Raw genomic sequence first — 7,651 nt, 5'->3', positions numbered from 1 at the left:
GTGGTTGGACACGTGGTATCATATTTTGACCTTTCCTGAACTCTCCCAGGTGGTGGTGGCTTATTAGTTCCGTGTTCCACCTTTTCAGTTGTTTTATCTCCTGTCGTAAAACAGCTCATGCAAATGGTTACTATGATGCCTGGCCAGAGTGGGCGGTTTCAGTCAGTGTGCTTCCCCTAGCAATTTGAGGAATGTCAATAATCCATGCTTCATTCCTGTTAAGCATGTTCCATGTTCTGGCACCTTACAAAGGGATTCTGCTCTTGTAAACTTGACATTTTCAAATTCTTTTTGTTTCCAAAATAAGCCCAGTGGGCACACATATTTCTATTGCTTTTCTAAAATGATTGTCATCACTTCTCAGCCTTTTGGCTAAGATAAAGTATAGTATCTGTTTTTATCAGTTTAAAATGACTTCCAAGTTTTTATCTGTTCCATGGCTAGTGATACATACACAATACTTGTTGTTGTTGTTGTTTGTTTTTAAGGCAAAAACATCAATAAATATCTTTAGGACCACTTTGAATGTGAAATCTTTCCCTTAAAAAAGCGACAATCAAAACCTCCAACTGCAGAGAAGTAAAGCATGTGGATTTATATACAATCTCAAATCATAAAATAAACATACATACTGCAAACATGAACATGCATTAAATACAAAGATTTTGCTAAAACCAGTGAATATCAACTCAGTATTGGTCTGGCAATATACCATTTCTAAACTCAGTGTATTTTTTCCCCTGAGTTTGTCAACTTTGATGACAGAGAAAGGGAAGAAATTCATTATTACTGGCCTGCAGATTCTGTGACAGATTTTAGTCTCTTGGGTATTTAAATACAATCGTTCACCCAAGGGCCAACAAGTTCCAGGGCAAGACATACCACGCAAATTCTCCAGCAACACAGGAACATAGCCCTGAGCTTCAATATACAGGCTGCCCAAAGTCACACCAAACCCATTGATATCTCAAAACTCACTACTGGACACTTCATTGCACTCCATAGAGAAGAAATCCAGCTCCACCCACTACAACACCGACACAAGTTTCCCTAACCAGGAAACCTTGACAAGCCACCCGTCCAATCCCACCCAGAGCGAGGAACCTCCACAATAATGAGGAACCACAAACTGCCAGAATACGGAAAGGCCACCCCAAACACAGCAATATAAACAAGATGAAAAGGCAGAGAAATACTCAGCAGGTAAAGGAACAGGATAAATGCCCACCAAACCAAACAAAAGAGGAAGAGATAGGGAATCTACCTGATGAAGAATTCAGAATAATGATAGTGAAAATGATCCAAAATCTTGACAACAAAATGGAGTTACAGACAAATAGCCTGGAGATAAGGATTGAAAAGATGCAAGAAATGCTTAACAAAGACCTAGAAAAAATAAAAAAGAGTCAATATATAATGAATAATGCAATAAATGAGATCAAAAACACTCTGGAAGGAACCAACAGTAGAATAATGTAGGCAGAAGATAGGATACGTGAGGTATAAGATAGAATGGTAGAAATAAATAAAGCAGAGAGGAAAAAAGAAAAAAGAATTAAAAGAAATGAGGACAACCTCAGAGACCTCTGGGACAATGTTAAACGCCCCAACATTCGAGTCATAGGAGTCCCAGAAGAAGACAAAAAGAAAGACTACGAGAAAATACTTGAGGAGATAATATTTGAAAACTTCCCTAAAATGGGAAAGGAAATAGTCACCCCAAAAATTAACAAAGATCAAACACAAATAAAAAATATTAAAAGTAGCAAGGGAAAAACAACAAATAACACACAAGGGGATTCCCATAAGGATAACAGCTGATCTTTCAACAGAAACGCTTCAGGCCAGAAGGAAATGACAGGACATACTTGAAGTGATGAAAGAGAAAAATCTACAGCCCAGATTACTGTACCCAGCAAGGATCTCATTCAAATATGAAGGAGAAATCAAAAGCTTTACAGACAAGCAAAAGCTGAGAGAATTCAGCACCACCAAACCAGCTCTCCAACAAATGCTAAAGGATCTTCTCTAGACAGGAAACAAGAAAGGGTGTATAAACTCGAACCCAAAACAACAAAGTAAATGGCAACGGGATCATACTTATCCATAATCACCTTAAATGTAAATGGGCTGAATGCCCCAACCAAAAGACAAAGATTGGCTGAATGGATACAAAAACAAGACCCCTATATATGTTGTCTACAAGAGACCCACCTCAAAACAAAGGACACATACAGACTGAACGTGAAGGGATGGAAAAATATATTTCACGCAAATGGAGACCAAAAGAAAGCAGGAGTAGCAATACTCATAACAGATAAAATAGACTTTAAAATAAAGGCTTTGAAAAGAGACAAAGAAGGACAGTACATAATGATCAAAGGATCAATCCAAGAAGATACAACAATTATAAATATATAAGCACCCAACATAGGAGCACTGCAATATGTAATGCAAATGCTAACAAGTATGAAAGGGGAAATTAACAATAACACAATAATAGTGGGAGACTTTAATACCCCACTCACACATATGGATAGATCAACTAAACAGAAAATTAACAAGGAAATACAAACTTTAAATGATACAGTTAGACCTAATTGATGTCTGTAGGACATTTCACCCCAAAACAATGAATTTCACCTTTTCTCAAGTGCACATGGAACCTTCTCCAGGCTAGATCATCACATCCTGGGCCATAAATCTAGCCTTGGAAAATTCAAAAAAATTGAAATCATGCCAAGCATCTTTTCTGACCACAGTGCAGTAAGATTAGATGTCAATTACAGGAGAAAAGCTATTAAAAATTCCAACATATGGAAGCTTACCAACACGCTGCTGAATAACCAACAAATCACAGAAGAAATCAAAATATGCATAGAAATGAATGAAAATGAAAACACAACAACCCAAAACCTATGGGACACTATAAAAGCAGTGCTAAGGGGAAGGTTCATAGCAATACAGGCTCACCTCAAGAAACAAGAAAAAAGTTAAATAAATAACCCAACTCTACACCTAAAGCAACTAGAAAAGGAAAAAATGAAGAACCCCAGGGTTAGTAGAAGGAAAGAAATCTTAAAAATTAGGGCAGAAATAAATGCAAAAGAAACAAAAGAGACCATAGCAAAAATCAACAAAGCCAAAAGCTGGTTCTTTGAGAAGATAAAATTGACAAGCCATTAGCCAGACTCATCAAGAAACAAAGGGAGAAGAATCAAATCAACAAAATTAGAAATGAAAACGGAGAGATCACAACAGACAACACAGAAATACAAAGGATCATAAGAGACTACTATCAGTAACTATATGCCAATGCTATATGACAACTTGGAAGAAATGGACAAATTCTTAGAAAAGTACAACTTTCCAAAACTGAACCAGGAAGAAATAGAAAATCTTAACAGACCCATCACAAGCATGGAAATTGAAACAGCAATTAGAAATCTTTCAGCAATAAAAACCCCAGGACCAGACGGCTTCACAGCTGAATTCTACCAAAAATTTAGAGAAGAGCTAACACCTATCCTACTTAAACTCTTCCAGAAAATTGCAGAGGAAGGTAAACCTCCAAACTCATTCTATGAGGCCACCATCACCCTAATACCAAAACCAGACAAAGATGCCACAAAAAAAGAAAACTACAGGTCAACATCACTGATGAAGATAGATGCAAAAATCCTTAACAAAATTCTAGCAAACAGAATCCAACAACATATTAAAAAGATCATACATCATGACCAAGTGGGTTTTATCCCAGGGATGCAAGGATTCTTCAATATCCACAAATCAATCAACGTAATACACCACATTAACAAATTGAAAGATAAAATCCATATGATTATCTCATTAGATGCAGAGAAAGCCTTTAACAAAATTCAACATCCATTTATGATAAAAATCCTCCAGAAAGCAGGAATGGAAGGAACATATCTCAACATAATAAACGCTATATATGACAAACCCACAGCAAACATTATCCTCAAAGGTGAAAAATTGAAAGCGTTTCCCCTAAAGTCAGGAACAAGACAAGGGTGCCCACTCTCACCACTACTATTCAACATAGTTTTGGAAGTTTTCGCCACAGCAATCAGAGCAGAAAAATAAATAAAAGAAATCCAGGATGGGATGGGGAGGGAGGTGGGTGGGGGGTCCGGGAGGGGGAACACATGTAAACCCATGGCTGATTCATGTCAATGTTGTAAAGTAATTAGCCCCCAACTAAAATAAATAAATTTATAAAAAAAAAAAAAAAAAAAAAGAAGTAAAACTCTCACTGTTTGCTATATAGAAAACTATAAAACATTGATGAAAGAAATCAAAGAGGACACAAATAGATGGAGAAATATATCATGTTTGTGGATTGGAAGAATCAATATAGTGAAAATGAGTATACTACCCAAAGCAATCTATAGGTTCAATGCAATCCCTATCAAGCTACCAAAGATATTTTTCACAGAACTAGAACAAATAATTTCACGATTTGCATGGAAATGCAAAAAACCTTGAATAGCCAAAGCAATCTTGAGAAAGAAGAATGGAACTGGAGGAATCAACCTGCCCGACTTCAGGCTCTACCACAAAGCTACAGTGATCAAGACAGTAAGGTACTGGCACAAAGACAGAAACATAGATCAATGGAACAAAATAGAAAGCCCAAAGATAAATCCATGTACCTATGGACACCTTATCTTTGACAAAAGAGGCAAGAATATACAATGGAGAAAAGACAATCTTTTTAACAAATGGTGCTGGGAAAACTGGTCAACCACTTGTAAAAAAATGAAACTAGAACACTTCCTAACACCATACACAAAAATAAACTCAAAATGGATTAAAGATCTAAATGTAAGACCAGAAACTATAAAACTCCTAGAGGAAAATATAGGCAAAACACTCTCTGACATAAATCACAGCAGGATCCTCCATGACCCATCTCCCAGAGTATTGGAAATAAAAGCAAAAATAAACAAATGGGACCTAATTAAACTTAAAAGTTTTTGCACAACAAAGAAAACTATAAGCAAGGTGAAAAAACAGCCTTCAGAATGGGAGAAAATAATAGCAAATGAAGCAACTGACAAAGAATTAACCTCAAAAATATAAAAGCAACTCCTGCAACTCAATTCCAGAAAAATAAACGACCCAATCAAAAAAATATGGGCCAAAGAACTAAACAGACATTTCTCCAAAGAAGACATACAGATGGCTAACAAACACATGAAGAGATGCTCAACATCACTCATTATCAGAGAAATGCAAATCAAAACCATAATGAGGTACCATTTCATGCCAGTCAGAATGGCTGCTATCCAAAAGTCAACAAGCACTAAATGCTGGACAGGGTGAGGAGAAAAGGGAACCCTCTTACACTGTTGGTGGGAATGCAGCCACTATGGAGAACAGTGTGGAGATTCCTCAAAAAACTGGAAATAGAACTGCCTTATGACCCAGCAATCCCACTGCTGGGCATACACACCAAGGAAACCTTAATTCAAAGAGACACATGTACCCCAATGTTCATCGCAGGACATGGAAGCAACCTAGATGTCCATCAGCAGACGAATGGATAAGAAAGCTGTGGTACATATACACAATGGAATATTACTCAGCCATTAAAAAGAATACATTTGAATCAGTTGTGATGAGGTGGTTGAAACTGGAGCCTATTATACAGAGTGAAGCAAGCCAGAAAGAAAAACACCAATACAGGATACTAACACATAAATATGGAATTAGAAAGATGGTAACGATAACCCTATATGTGAGACAGCAAAAGAGACACAGATGTATAGAACAGTCTTTTGGATTCTGTGGGAGAGGGTAAGGGTGGGACAATTCGGGAGAACGGCATTGAAACATGTATATTATCGTATGTGAAACGAATTGCCAGTCCAGGTTTGATGCATGAGACAGGGTGTTCGGGGCTGGTGCACTGGGATGACCCAGAGGGATGGGATGGGGAGGGAGGTGGAAGGGGGGTTCAGGATGGGGAACACACGTACACCTGTGGCAGATTCATGTCAATGTATGGCAAAACCACTACAATATTGTAAAATAATTAGCCTCCAATTAAAATTAAAATAAAATAAATATAATCGTTCAACAGATTTGAGCACCCATTAGAGGTCCAGATAAAACTGACAGCCAACATCCTTTGATCTTAAGTAATAGGAGCGAGAGGAGTTTTGCGGTGTAGGAAACCAAACCAGTCTAGATACTTCCCATGTGTATATACAATGGTTGGTACAGTGGAAAACATAGAAATGAATACATAAATAAATCTGCCTTCAAAGAATAAGGCATAAGATAAAAACACAAGTCACTATTCAGTATAACAAAGAAGAGAATCAGTACTATTAATATCAGTAAAGAGAAGCAAAAAGACTAAAGATGTAAAGGATAGAGAGTTCATATCAAGCAGGAAATTCAAATGGAAAATTGTGGGTGTGGTATGGATGTGCATGCATATGTATATTTGCACACATGTAGAGTGATAAGCATGGCATTTGAGCCAATTTATAAATAATGAATTTCAGAAAAGTAGACATGAAGAGGGGGACCTATAGGCTGAGAGAGCAAAGTAAATAAAACAATAATGTCAAGGAATTTTGGGTGAAGGGAGGTTCAATTCAGTTCAGTTGGCTCAGTTGTGTACGAATCTTTGGGACCACATGGAGTGCAGTACGTCAGGCTTCCCTGTCCATCACCAACTCCTGGAGCTTGCTCAAACTCGTGTCCATCGAGTCAGTGATGCCATCCAACCATCTCATCCTCTGTCATCCCCTTCTCCTCCTGCCCTCAATCTTTCCCAGCATCAGGGTCTTTTCCAATGAGTTAGTTCTTTGCATCAGGTTGCCAAAGTATTGGAGCTTCAGCTTCAGCATCAGTCTTTCCAATCAACATTCAGGACTGATCTCCTTTAGGATGGACTGGTTGGATCTTCTTGCAGTCCGAGGGACTCTCAAGAGTCTTCTCCAACACCACAGTTCAAAAGCATCAATTCTTTGGCACTCAGCTTTCTTTATGGTCCAACTCTCACATCCATACATGACTACTGGAAAAACCATAGCTTTGACTAGACAGACCTTTGTCGACAAGGTAATGTCTCTGGTTTTTAACATGCTGTCTAGGTTGGTCATAACTTTTCTTCCAAGGAGCAAGCGTCTTTTAATTTCATGGCTACAGTCACAATCTGCAGTGATTTTGGAGCTCAAGAAAATAAATTCTGTAACTGTTTCCATTGTTTCTCTATCTATTTGCCATGAAGTAATGGGACCAGATGCCACAATCTTCGTTTTTTGAATGTTGAGTTTTAAACCAGCTTTTTCACTCTCCTTTCAGAGGGAGGGAGGTTGCAGACTACCAAATACAATCTGAGATAATTTTGACACATAGTTGATCAATCTACAAAATCTATTAAAGCAGATAATCATGAAATGGCATACGTTTATTTTAACCTAAAATATACATGTATAGGAGCTTTCCAGCAGGCACTAATGGTAAAGAACCCATCTGCCAATGCAGAAGAAATAAGATATCCAGTTTCAATCCCGGGGTCCAAAAGATCCCCTGGAGACAGGAACGGCTACCCACTCTAGTATTCTTGTCTGGAGAATCCCATGGACAGAGGAACCTTGTTGGCTACAGT

At 37.8% G+C, this 7,651-nt stretch overlaps 1 pseudogene; it reads left to right on the top strand.

Moving 5' to 3' along the window:
• Positions 1 to 352: 352 nt before the first annotated feature.
• LOC145544073 (U2 spliceosomal RNA) lies at positions 353 to 522 on the top strand (annotated as a pseudogene).
• The last annotated feature ends 7,129 nt before the right edge of the window (positions 523 to 7,651 follow it).

This window comes from Giraffa tippelskirchi, chromosome 3 (assembly GCF_054371585.1).
Source record: "Giraffa tippelskirchi isolate mGirTip1 chromosome 3, T2T-mGirTip1v1.2.pri, whole genome shotgun sequence".
Taxonomy (NCBI): Eukaryota; Metazoa; Chordata; class Mammalia; order Artiodactyla; family Giraffidae; genus Giraffa; species Giraffa tippelskirchi.
The sequence above is the reverse complement of the archived record's forward strand: the minus strand, read 5'-3'. Positions and strand labels throughout refer to the sequence as shown.